We start from the raw sequence: 13,829 nt of genomic DNA, 5'->3' as shown, positions 1-13,829 counted from the left end.
GCTTACACTAGGGGGTAGGTACAGTAATGAGTTTTAAAGTAATTTCTTTACTTCTCGTACTTTTTACATTAGCCATATATACCACTTTTATAATTTAAAATAGCCATTATTTTTTAATAGAATAGTTTCCTTTGTGCCTTAATTCAGATTTAGAGGTCAAGGGAGAGAAGACGGAGGCTTAATAATAATTATACTAAAAACATTACAGCTTTGGTATACTTGGGAGGCTCAGTTGGTTGGGTGTCTGCCTTCAGCTCAGGTCATGATCTCAGGGTCTTGGGATGAAGTTCCACATCAGGCTCCCTGCTTAGCAGGGAGTCTGCTTTTCCCTCTCCCTCTGCTTCCTTCTCCCCGCCCCCCACCCCACTCCTGCTCTCTCTCTTTCTCTCTCTCTCAAATAAACAAATAAAAACTTAAAAAAAATTATAGCCTTTACAACTTCCATGCAGACAGGTAGAAAGACATCAAGAGACTCAAAGAGGAGAGCTTCTTATATTACTATGGTGGTCCTGCAGGGGATACCCTCAAACTCTAAATCATGAATATTCATATAGTCCATGCCAGGCACCAAATTCCCTCTGTGTGCTTTACAAATACTAGCTATGCTTATGATCATCCTATTTCACAGGTAAGAAAACTGAGGTCACATAACTTGGCCCAAGATCACACACTCAGTAGTAACACTAGGACACGGGCAGACTGGCTTCAGAGTGTGCATGCCTAAGCATTACGTTACATAGTTGCCAACATGCCTTTACCTATTATGTTAATGGAGGAGGACTTGTCTTCTTTGGTGTCAGGTGAGCCTCTGGGCAAGTTATAGACAAGGATGTAGGAGGAGGAAAAAGATCATCATCATTTTCCCAACAAATTGGCTTGCTTGTATACTCCCGGATCATTAGGGTCCTGTTTGGACAAATTCATGTCCACCATGAGTTTCCATCAATGCTTGGCCCACTTCAAGGACAAGGAAACCGATGGTAGAGGTGATGGGGTACTGCCCAGCAGGTCCTTTGTCCTAGGATGATTTCACCAAACTTCACCATTGTCTGCTGGTTAAACTGGCCTGTGACATTTCAGTGAGCAAATATAAAAGGTGCCATGCATGCTGTGGTGGAACATTCCATCTCGAGGCAGAGGACTCTGGCAGCAGTAAGGCTACATGGGAGTGGAGGGCTTTTTATGGGATTACTATAAAATAACAAAAATTAACAAACAGAAACAAACCCCATCCCTTGTACATGTGTGTTGTATTTGGGCTGCTCCACACACCAGGCCATTGACAGGCTGTTTTAACACGTAGCCTCTCAAGCATGAAAAGAAAGAAAAAAGAAACCGATTTTTTTTTAATCCTTTTTAAAAATCGTGGTAAAATATCCATAGCACGGAGCTATCATTCTAACCATTTTTTAAGAGTGCAGCTCAGGAGCCTTCAATGCATTCATCTTGTTGTCTTCTCCCAGGACTTCATTCAAGCCCACTCAAGCCGTGATCAGGAATGCCACACCCTCCCTTCCGGTGGCCCCTGACACCATCATCCGGCCTTCTGTCCTCACAGGTCCGAAGACTCAAGGTGGCCCAGAGGAGTGAAGCCCACTTCTTTTGAGAAACACTGTCCTCTGTTTTCCTTCATTTTCCCTCGTAGCTGCAGCATTTAATGAGAAATTGTTTTTAAAGCCAATAAATGAGTTTCATTTCTTCCCCCCTTCCACCCACCCTTCCTCCATTTCCTCAAAAAGGCCAAGAGCTCCACAGGTGCTGGTGGTTCTTACTCATGTGACTGCCAGCTCTATCCTTCGTCTCCTCTGTCGAAGCTGGTCCACAGCCTCTCCACCTCTCTGATGTCAATAAGCCACAATTTCGCAGACACTGCAGAACCTGGGCAACCACCAGCCCCTGCCAAAATTGCATCCTTGAAATTTCCAGCCAGAATCACTCAGGGCCCCCACTTGAACTGTTCATCAGGAAACGAGAGTAGCCTCAGTTTCCTACATTGATGCTATCTGGCTCACAGTTGGGGCTTCGTAGCAGAGATGGAACCTGACCCATGGGCAGCATCGTGCGCACCTGTTTTCCAGCATCTTAGTAACAAATGTCAGGAGGAATTCACTAGGTGGATCCATGTCTTCCCAGCTCTGACTGTCCCACAGAGTGCCTAGCGTGGTGACCTGTATGACATGTGAGTAAGCAACAAACCCAGCAGTGTGTCCCAAACCTGAATTAGTCACATTATGACCAAGAAAAAGAAAAGCACTTACAAGGAAACAAATTCATCCATGTACTACCGAAAACTAGTTCACAGATCACCCATTAAAAATTCTAGAGGAGCTAACCTCATATCTGAATGGGAATCTATTAATCTTTTCCAAACTAGCACATTAGTAAACATCTGGGCTTGTCTCCTGAGAGCCAAGATAATGGCTGCATCAGGATAAAGAATTTGGTGTGGAAATGTTAGCAGTGATTACTTCTTGTGCAATTATAGACTGTTTTATTTTTTACGGTTCTGTAATGGAAATTGGTGACTTACATAATAGAATACATATGTCCGTACGTCTGTATATGTGCGAGTGTGTATCTAAACGATTGTATATAGAGACACTGGGAGAAGGAAAAAGGCACAATGTGGCAAAGCCTAATAGCCACATCCCTTAAAGCGAAGTTGAAGGTCTGTGGGGTGATGGCTGTTGCCGCCAGACCCACCTTCATTCTGGCAATGAAGAATGCATCAGGAAAATGGTGGAAAAGAGAAGCAGGCATAAGGGATCTGAGGGAGGGTAAGTACGTGAGAGCCACAACTGCCCGCCATAGACACCTTCTGAAATGCCTCCCCCCACATTTAATCAATAAAATGTACTAATGGAGGATTGCCACGTGTGGGGCAATATATGATATAAATATTATAAATCCCTCTTCTTGCCCCATAGTCTTTAAAAATCTAAATGCCAAGGCTGAACAGAAATAGTACCTGTGGGTATAGAGAGGGAAGCAGGGAGCAAGGACGGCTGGGGGACGCAAGCAGAGAAGGTTTCTGGGGTGAAGTCACGTCCTGATGAGTGGAATGGATGCTATGAGGATTCTTCGTCGTCTCCACAGGATGAACACTCTCTGCTCCAGGACCAGAAGGAGGAGGCGATCATCTGGAGTCCAGGGCGCCCCGTCTCCCCTCTTAGAACGGGAGAATACTAGTTCAATACAGTTGAATGGCCCACAAGGAAGGGAGAGTGAGGTCAGAGGAAATGGTAGAGCCACCAAGTCTCACATGATGCCAGCAAGTTAGAGAACGGCCAGCTGCTCAGGCTTCTCTGAGGGCCAGCCTGTTGGAAGCCGGCTCCCGTCCTGACATTCTTCTCCAGCTGGGCTGTTTCCTGGGCTGCTGCAGACTCCTCCCCTTCCCAGCTGTGGTTTGGCACTCTCTGCAAGAGTCCCGATGGCCAGAGTGCCCTCTGGGCTTGTCTCCTGAGAGAACAGGCCTGCCTATTTCCACTACCGAATTTACCCACAGAGACAGGCGGAGGAAGCTTTTTTTAGATGGCCAAAGAAAATTGGCCTGGACGAAGTGTGCTGGGACCGTGTGGTACTAATCAGATGTGGTGTCTGGGACGCCCGACAGGCCCATGCATAAGCTGCAAGGAGCTTAATACTTTTCCTGCTGCACCATAGAAGCTTTTGGCTTAGCACGTGGAAGCATTTGGGGGATGGAATGAAAACTCCTCCTGGTACATGGTGTTTGGCTGTGGCCAGAAGGAGTCGTCAAGTTAAAGTTCTACAACAAACAGTTGTTTTTTTGTCCTGAGCCAAGGAAGTGACTATATCTGGATGATGATAAATCAGGTTCGCAAACTAGGGCACACGAGCCAAACCTAGCCTGCCACCCGTTTCTGTACACCCTGCAAGCTCAGAATAGTTTCTCTGTTTTTAAGCAGCTGAAAAAAAAAAAAAAAAATCAGAAGACTATTTTGTGACCCATGGACATGATACGAAATTCAGATTTTTTTTTTTTTTTTTAAGTGGGCTCCACGTCCAGAGTAGAACCCAACATTGGACCTGAACTCACAATCCTGAGATCAAGACCTGAACTGAGGTCAAGAGGGGGACGCTTAAGTGGCTGAGCCACCCACGCACCCCTGAAATTCTGATTTCAATGTCCACGAATAAAGTTTTATTGGCACCCAGCCACACCCATCTGCTGACATACTGTCTCTGGCTGGTTTCAGGCTTCAAACGCAGAGTTAAGTATTTGCAGGAGAGACTGTTTCCCATCTGTCGTTACAGTTTGTCAACCCCTGTGCTAAAGTAGCGGCCGGTGTCACCAAGGGCAGGGACAATGTAAAGTAGTGAGTGGAAAACTTTTAAATAAATAAGGATACTGTTTTTGTTTTTTTTCCTTTGTTTGTTTGGTTTTTTTTGGAGCTGCATTTTTAAATTTGCCAGAATTCTGGGTCGTAAATCATACCACACTGAGGAAACGCTATATCTGGTGTTCAGCTTTAATACTTAAAATAATGTTTAAACGTTTAAATTTCCTTCTTGTGTTTTTGAAATTCCCTCCCCAAACCTCCTCCACCCCACCCCGGCGCTCCCCTGCACACAGGAGGGAAAAAGCATCGGCAGACAGACGCTCAGTATCCCCTAGGAGCTCAGTAACATGTTTGTGCTCACAGAGGCTCCCTGGTAGGAAGAAATACAAGAACAGCAGACCCCCCACGGTGGACCGCAAAGGACGATTAACTGAAACAATGTTATGGGAATGTATTCAGTATGCACAGATGACAAAACTCCAGCAAGCCAGCTCCCTACAGCATGCTAATTATAGACACTGCTCTCAAAGTTTAGTCAAGCTACACAGTATGGTCCCTTTGACAGGGTGTGGTTTGAGCTGACCACTTAAATAGTGGAGAGATCCCTTTTGGTTAACTAGTACAATTCGGTAGCTCCAGGCATACACTCTATCTCTCAGCTTATAGAGCTAAGACCTCATTTTTGCTCTAAGACTTCTAAGAAGATTCCTGCAAGCCAGACAGTTGGAAATCAACAGTTGGAAAAATTCTGTGTTCATCAACAAAAAGGCTTCTTGCTTTCTCACGAAGAAGTTCTATAAGGAAGCCTCGTTTCTGAAGAAAGCAAGCTGAAGTACGGTGTGTGGATGAGCCGCAGTGGAAAGTGGGTGGAGGAAGGAGGAAGAGGAGGCCAGAAAACTCGCAACATATTCCTTAAGGACATGCTGGCATGTTGAGGATAATTTCTCACGGTTGGGCATAAGCCCAGCCCACCACGTAATCAAAGGGCTAAGGTCAGGGAGTACAAACTGCTTAAATATGCTGACCTGTAATGACAGGCTCCATCCACCTACCTGACTCCTCCATCTGGCGAACGTCGTATGCTGCTCGGAAAAAGCATGCAAGCTGTACCCGACTAGATGAGATCGAAGGGAAGCGAGGACAGAAGCAGCATGAAGAGAAGTCAGGGCTGGGGGTACCCTCGCTTGAGCCACATAGACTTCTGGGTGGCAGAAAACAGAGCTCGATTTGGCAAAGAACCCAACCCAAGGAGAACTGGGATTTGAGAAGGGGGCCTGGGGAATGTTTCCACGAAGGCCCCGGCCTTGCACTTTCCCTGGTCATTGTGAGAAATCCAGTTTTTTCTGTGTACATTTGGAGTAAGGACCGGTTTACAAACTCTCTCTCTCTCATGTCCTCTCTGTGAGCACACAAGTCCATCCCCTGCCAGGTGATGGGAGTGGAGACATGATCTCACTCCATCCCTACCCCTCACTACCTGCACTTGGGACTGGAAGACAGGCACAGCACGGATGGATTTTTGAGTAGAGCAGGGAGTATCCCATCTTATTCCTATTACAAAGACCAATTCAAGTCCACTGGGTCTCATTGGTACTGGGGTTTTCTGCTACTCCTCTTCCACTCGGAGCCAAAGCTGCTTCAAAGACCCTCATATTCACTGCTGCTCTTGGGTTCATGGGAATCCTTCTACTACTTCCACCCCAAGCCTAGAGGCAGGGAACTCTTTGGGAAAGCTGGGCCCTTCTTCCTAGAGGCCACACACAACCTCCCTCAGGCTCTCCTGGGGAGGAGGACACCACTTTCTTCTGCTCTTAGTTCTCCCAGGTCTCCCTGTTGCACCCTCCTGTAGGTCTTGAACTTGCAATAGAGGCAGAGTGCAAGGATGCTTTGGGGGACCCTGCTTCCTCCCTGGACCTCTGTCTCCCCAGTTCAAGTGATTGTCAGCTACTGAGAGGTTAGGGGGACAGAGGACATGAGCTTCTCCTTTCTCTTCTAGCCATCTTTTCAGTCTTCTGCAATGGCCATGGCTGGGTGTTTGATTCAAAGTTTTGAATGCGTTGTTATCTGAATTTTTTTCTGAGTTTCTAATAAATTAGCTTCTGCCTTGACTGGGGTGGGGTGTGTGTATGACAGGATTACTATTTTAAAATATTATCCCACTATTAATTTATGATATCTGGGCACAATTATTGCTATCTCATTACAATCAAATCAAAATGTTTTACTTATCACATGTTAAATATTTTTGAAAATCTCTAATTTAGAAATGAAAGAGTCAGTAAATAGTGCTTTCTTTGGCCAAAATGTTGTAGTGACACTCTTTTATAACTTCAAAATGTATAAAATTAACTCCCTGTGCCTCTGCTGATAGTCTCATAAAAGCTGGGTCAATAGAATGGGTTACGTTGACCCTGTTAGATATGATAGAAACGGTGTGTTTGTTTTGTTTTATAGACTTACTTATCTGAGAGAGAGAGAGAGAGAGAGAGAGCATGAACAGGGGTAGGGAGAGAAAGAATCTCAAGCATACCCCTCGCGGAGCATGGAACCTGACTCTAGTCTCCATCCCAGGACCCTGAGATCATGACCTGAGCCAAAATCAAGAATTTGACACTTACCCAGCTGAGTCACCCAGGCACCACTAAACAGTGCATTATCTTTGTTTTAAACCCATTTTATATCCCTTGGGAATCCCAAGAGCCTTTGGGATTATGCCTTTTTTTTTTTTTAAGTTAATTTAACTGACAAGATATAGTAATATTTCTGACTAAAACATGGTGCTTTGCTTTTGTCTGAAAATTAGTGGAGTTGCTAAATTTGACAACATACAATCCAGCTAATTTCTTTTAACTGGAGAATAAATGAATAAATATATGAAAAATGTAATTATTCACACACACACCCTTGGCCCCGGAAGCTGCTTTGTTCTGAATCTCTCACTGGCACTGAATCTGTTTCGTTGGTGGAAGGAGTAGGATACAGACTTTTAAAGGGAAGATCATAGGGACAAACTTTGCCTTCCTTACTACATATTTGAATACTCTTCAGACTCAGCAAAGCACCACAGTTCGAAGAGGCCTGTATTTAACAAGTTCAGGGAGGAAGATCTGAATTCTGGCTTTCCCAGAGACCCAAAGAATATATAGTTAGACGCCCCTTTTCATAGATATAACCCAGCAATCATTCAGGTTGACCCTCAGCTTGGTGAGGTATGTTTTTCCCAGATTTTACTCAGCTTTCTGTGTCAAAGAGAGTAAATCCAGTACTTCAACTTTTGGATTTTTTTTTCCCCCACAGATTCAGAACCCAAACACATGTGTTTTCTGGATTATCATTAAAAGTTAATATAATTGGGGTGCCTGGGTGGCTCAGCCACCCAGCTGGGTTAAGCCACTGCCTTCGGCTTGGGTTATGATCTCGGGGTCCTAGAATCAAGCCCCACGTCGGGCTCTCTGCCCGGCGGGGAGTCTGTGTCCCCCTCTCTCTCTGACTGCCTCTCTGCCTGCTTGTGATCTCTCTCTCTGTCAAATAAATAAATAAAATCTTTTTTAAGAATGTTAATATAATTAATTACAAGGTAATAAGTGATAATAATGCCCTTCGTGCACATCTTTCCTTTCAACCCCTCAGTGCTGATACAATTTACATTATTTCTCTTTACAACATCCTTACCAAGTAGAAAAGGAAGAGTATTAGTGTTCCAATCTGAAGACAATAATGTCTCACTTGTGCGTAAAATGTTACAGTTTATAAACACTTCCACAGACATCATTTTATTTTGATTCTGACCTTCATAGCACTCTGTGACATACGTGAGTCAGCCAGGTATCATCTTCTTCCATTTCCATATGTGAGGACCAGAATTCAGAAAAATGGATGGTCTGCCTATGTTCTGCACTGAACAAATGGAAGGAACCTGTGTTGCTAGCTTGTCAGTGACTTTTCGTGGAAGAGACACAGAAAGATTAGGTGAACAATTCTATATGATATAAGAAAACACTCCAACGATCTTCATATTTTACTTTAGAGCTTTGCTTTCTTTTTCTTGTTACATTTTTTCAATGCCATCATTTTGTCAAGTACACTGTGAAGTACCTCCCAGACAGCATGTATTAGAAACAGGCCTATTTGTTCCATTCTCCCCAGAACTCCAGGGGGCGGGTTGGATTGGGGGATTATTTTTTCTTTGGTTTTACATTTTGAAAGCCGTGCTCCAACTCTCAAAGGATGCTGTTAAACACAGAATAAATATTGAATTGTCTCTCTATCCTCACGGTCTTTGTGGTGGCAAATAAATGTTTCTGTGAAGGAGTTTGCTCCCTGAAGACCCACAAGTCCACAAATTAAAGGCAATGAAAGATCACTAACCACAAGTAATAGATGTTATAAAAAAAAAAAAAAGTAAAATACATAAAATAGTTTTTATATGCACGTATACTCTGGACTCTAACCAGGTGGCTACCATGTAAATGTTTTTCCCAATTATGAGCGTTTTTATACATACAAAGATGCTTTCATAACAGCAGTCTGTGTTGAATAAATATTATCCATAATTGCATGACTTATTTCAACTTCTAACAGGAGAACAGTGTTAATCTGAGAGAAGACACTTAGCATTTTTTAATCCCTTCAAGTTTCTGAATCAGTAGTCATTCTGAAAGAATCCTCTGATTTTAATCAATGAAAAAAGAAAGAAAATGTAGAGTAAAATCATTGATTCAGCATTGGAAACCATTCCCCATAAGGCAGGAGTAATCTCCACGCATAATCTCCAGTAGTTCACACTTCTTCTCTTCATTGGAAAGTCATCAAGGATTCAAGGGTCATCTACCATCTGTCTGGTTATCTTTGGGGAAGGGAAAACCTGAGATAGTAGAAACAACATCAGTTCCCACTAAGAATGTTTCCTCTCTTTCCTGCCTCATAAATGCTCAGAGAACATTCAAGAACTTCAAGAACAGCTGTCTCCTTCCTCAGAGATCTACCCCCTTGCTCAGTCCTGTTGATTCTGAGTCTACCTTTCTCAAACGCTTTTTCCCTCTCTCCTCTGATGATGTCCCGTCTCAGCCTTTATTGCTCTGTAGGGCTACCTGGAATGCTGTAGAGACCATAGCTATAGCAAGCATCCTGACTTGTCCTTGCCTTCACTCTGTCTTCACCCATCCTGTCTGCACACAGCTTCACGTCCTAAAGGACGGCTAAGAATATGTCCTTTTTTTGGTTCAGAACTTTTCACTGACTGCTTATTGCCTACCAAATAAAACAACGATCATTTAACCTTGTATTGACTTGCCTCTTGCCACCAACAAGCTCACATTCAGAACAGAGCAACTTCTACTCTCAGTGTGGACCCTAATCACCAGGCTTTCTCCTTTCCCCCAAATTCCTCTGCCCACATGCAAATCTTATCGAATTTTCAGAGCTCTGTGTGAGTATTAGCCTTCCTGGTCCCTTTCCTGAACCCCCATTTCAGGACATCTGCCATGTCCTATGATAGCCATCATCTTTTACCTCAGAGTGTGTGTGTGTGTGTGTGTGTGTGTGTGTGTACAAGAGTCACTATATTCTCAGGGGTCAAGCTTTCTATTGTTTAATCTCTGGCTATTGATGTGATGCTGAGTGAACCCTAATTTTTAGCATTCTTATATTATTGGGGGGGGGGCGGGTGAGGGGAATGGGTAATACCAAACTCAGGACATTGTCGTGCAGATGAAGAGCCAACATATCTAAGTGCTCAGAGTAAATGAAAGGCATCGTGGCATATACACCTTCTCTTTTCTAGGACAGTAGCACCTTGGGAAGGGCTTTTGGGCTATTCATCATTGTCTCACCCCAGTGACGGAACACACGCCTGTATTCAATACATCTCTGTGGACTAAACACTGAGGGACGAGTCCCTCCCAATCTTTCGAGAATGCTGTGAAAGACTCTTGTTTACTGATGATCTCAGCAGCTTCCCCGCTTTATGATGTGCATGGAATGATGACTGGGACATGAAGTGTGTAACACAATAAATACAAGAATACTCCCCATTTTTTTTTTAATATTTTATTTATTTATTTGACAGAGAGAGATCACAAGTCGGCGGAGAGTCAGGCAGAGAGAGAGAGAAGCAGGCTCCCGCCGAGCAAAGAGCCCGATGCGGGGCTCGATCCCAGAACACTGAGATCATGACCTGAGCCGAAGGCAGCGGCCCAATCCACTGAGCCACCCAGGCGCCCCACTCCCCATTTTTTTTTAAAGATTTTATTTATTTATTTGACAGAGAGAAATCACAAGTAGATGGAGAGGCAGACAGAGAGAGAGAGGGAAGCATGCTCCCTGCGGAGCAGAGAGCCCGATGCGGGACTCGATCCCAGGACCCTGAGATCATGACCTGAGCCGAAGGCAGCGGCTTAACCCACTGAGCCACCCAGGTGCCCCAAATACTCCCCATTTTTGATGAAAGAGAGAACAGCGGTCATTCTCGCTCATTCTGTGTCTCTGCAGGGCTAGAAATATCAGTGGCAAGGAAGCCCAGGAGAGAAGTTGGCAGGGGGTTCAAAGAACTGCATCCCAGAGCTACACTTACAGTACTCTTAAAACTACTCTTGGAGTGATATGCTCTTCTGAGCAGGAGAGATTAGGAGTTAATTAACAGAGGAAATAGTAGGAAATAATTAATAGGGTGTATATCTGCCCAACTGTGACACTCAGCACTTTGAGGAACCTCTTTCTCTACCACTTGATTATGTGCCTTTAAGGAAGTAGGATGCTGACTGTAGGTTGCACGTTGAAATTTATTAAAAGGATTGGCTGCAGAATCAGAAAGTCAACATTCAGAGGCATATGGTATTTATTTAGGGGATTCTTAGACTCTGATGTGTAACATTAATCCAGGCACAGACAGAATGAAACCTACGATTTCTCCAAATGGTGCTCATGTCTCAACACCAGCTTTATAAATACTGAATTACTCATCAACCTGGAATACGTGTATTTTTTCATGAGTACCTATGTTTAGCATCTAAAGTCTCTTAAGAAAGGACATCCACAGTGGATACATTTTGTCAAATATGTGGGCTCCCCATATATGTATGTGAAGATAGAAAAACTTCACTTTTTACTAAAATACTAAAGTTCTTTCACATTGATCATTTTTGTGCTCCCACATGAAAAATAAGAGTTTCCTTGGCCCGCCTCTAGCCTCTGTCCTTAACAATCATAAAAGTCAGGGCACAAAAGGAGCTACCATATGCTGAGTGAACTCTATGATCGGTATCACAATGCTCAAAACAAGCCTGCCAAGCAGGTATGATTTCTCCTCTTTTTAAGGTAAGGACGCGGAGGCTCAGAGCAGCTCAGTGGTTTGTCAGAAGTTGCGTGATTAGGTAGTAACAGAGCCAAGACTCAAAATTCACAAAGTTCCTTCACCAAGGACTAGTTCTTCTTAAACTGAGGCTTACCAAATTTTATGAAGTTTTGCTTATAAACTTTATTGCACTTATAAAGGTTTAGAGCTTTGTTCTTCCCTGTACTTTAGTTCAACTTTTGATTCCCTTGCCATAGGCTCAGGACTCTGCTGGGCCTCCCGATAACTGCCCTACAAAGGGAGTATTTATCAGAGGGGCTCTCAGCGACCTCCTCCTGGGAGGCTAGCTGTAAGTCTGCCCAATTAGCTTAAACACGGGTTTCCTAACCCTGGACCTTTGTCTTGCCCCATCTGCTTCAACAATATTGCACGCTCAAGATGCTTGATCTAGAGATGGGCAACCCATCCTGAGTCAAAAAGGGGAAGGAAGGCATTTTCCAGGAGGGTTTCCTAGACTTGCTCAGGAAGATGCTTCTCCAATGCCTCCTCCTCCTCTCTCTCCTCCCTTTCCTCCTCCTCCTCTTCAAACCCCTCCTCCTCCCCCCTTCTTCTTCTAAGATTTTATATATTTATTTGACAGAGAAAGACAGCACACAAGCAGAGGGAGTAGTAGAGGGAGAGGGAGAAATAGGCTCTCCAAGGAGCTGGGAGCCCGATGCAGGACTCGATCCCAGGACCCCAAGATCATGACCTGAGCTGAAGGTATATGCTTAACTGACTGAGCCACCCAGGTGCCCCAGGAAGATGCATCTGCATTTCATCTGTTTCAAGACCCTCTCTGGTATCACCCATCTCGTGAAAAATAGTCCCTGCCCAAAAAGAAAAGTGGTCAGAAATTTGGACATGTGACTCAGGTTATAAAAGCCAGGGTTGGACACCCATGTTCACAACAGGTCTATTCACAATAGCAAAGGGGTGGAAGCAATCCAAATGTCCATCAATGGATGAACAGTTAAATGTGGACTCTACAGACAATGAGAAAAAAGGCAATTCTGACACATGCTACATCATAGATAAACCATGAGGACACTGTGCTTCTGAAATAAGTGGGTCATATTCACAGAAACACAAAGTAGAACGGTTGTTGCCCATTCTACGGGGAAGTGGGGGATTATTGTTTAAAAGGTGTAGGACTTGAGTTTTACAAGATGAAAATTTCTGGAGATTGGTTGCATGACAATGTGAATATATGTAACATTATTGAAACATGCATTTAGAAATGGTTAAGGAGGTATATTTTATTTTATGTGTATTTTACCACAATTTTTAAAAAAGCCATGGTAAATATATGAAAAGTGTAGTCATGCTAAATTTCTAAGACGTCAGTGTATGAGAAGTAAGATGTTTGAAGAATATGGAGTGATAGAAAACAGTGGTACCAACCCAAGCCCAAAATGAGGATAAAAAGAAGCTCCTCATCCAAGCATCTATTCTTCCGTCTCCGTCTGGGAAATGAGCAAGAAAAAATACATACGCAGACATTGGGCATTTCATACGATTATTTGACATGAATTATTTGGTTAATTGCCATAATCCTTCACACTATTTTAAAGAACAGAAAATTCAGTCAGATGGCTTTCTCGCATTGAAGTTTGAACGGGTGGAATGAATTCCTTTGAATTAACACAATAAAGTCCTCCTAGTTCAACGTATTCTGCTATTGGTAATTTGCTGCATTGATTTCATTCTTTAATTGATAAAGCATTTCCATGACATGATCAAGTTTCTTCCCTACTCTGTGATGTAAGCATTTGCTAGACTGTTCCGTATTCGACAGAGGAATAGCATGGTACTTTGGAGTAGGAATGCAACCAGAAGTTCAGGCACAGATGTGAGTCCTGCTCTTCCTCAGGGTAACCCTGAAAAATAACCCCAAATAATTAGGCCCCAGATTATCTTCCCTCGCTAGGAAAGAATTCATCTAAAGTAGGGCACACTTGGGACATTTGGGTGACTCAGTCCATGAAGCATCTACCTTTGGCTCTGGGTGTGATCTCTGGGTTCTGGAATCAAGTCCCACATCAGGCTCTCTGCTCAGTGGGGGAGTCTGCTTCTCCCTCTTCCTCTGTGCTCTACCTCTCTCTCTCTCTCTCAAATAAAATAAATAAAATCTTTAAAAGAATAAAGCAGGGCATACTTTTCTATAAGGACCAAATACTAAATATTTTAGGCTCTTA

General features: G+C 43.6%; 1 long non-coding RNA gene across 1 annotated transcript; it reads right to left on the bottom strand.

Moving 5' to 3' along the window:
- Positions 1-375: 375 nt before the first annotated feature.
- LOC132015187 (uncharacterized) lies at positions 376-3,322 on the bottom strand. Its single transcript, XR_009403578.1, has 3 exons — positions 2,969-3,322; positions 1,773-1,896; positions 376-1,645 (listed from the first exon to the last, which is right to left on the bottom strand). It is a non-coding gene; the product is annotated as an uncharacterized LOC132015187 (long non-coding RNA).
- Positions 3,323-13,829: the final 10,507 nt, after the last annotated feature.

The sequence above is a fragment of the Mustela nigripes genome, chromosome 4, assembly GCF_022355385.1.
Source record: "Mustela nigripes isolate SB6536 chromosome 4, MUSNIG.SB6536, whole genome shotgun sequence".
In the NCBI taxonomy this organism is placed as follows: domain Eukaryota; kingdom Metazoa; phylum Chordata; class Mammalia; order Carnivora; family Mustelidae; genus Mustela; species Mustela nigripes.
The sequence above is the reverse complement of the archived record's forward strand: the minus strand, read 5'-3'. Positions and strand labels throughout refer to the sequence as shown.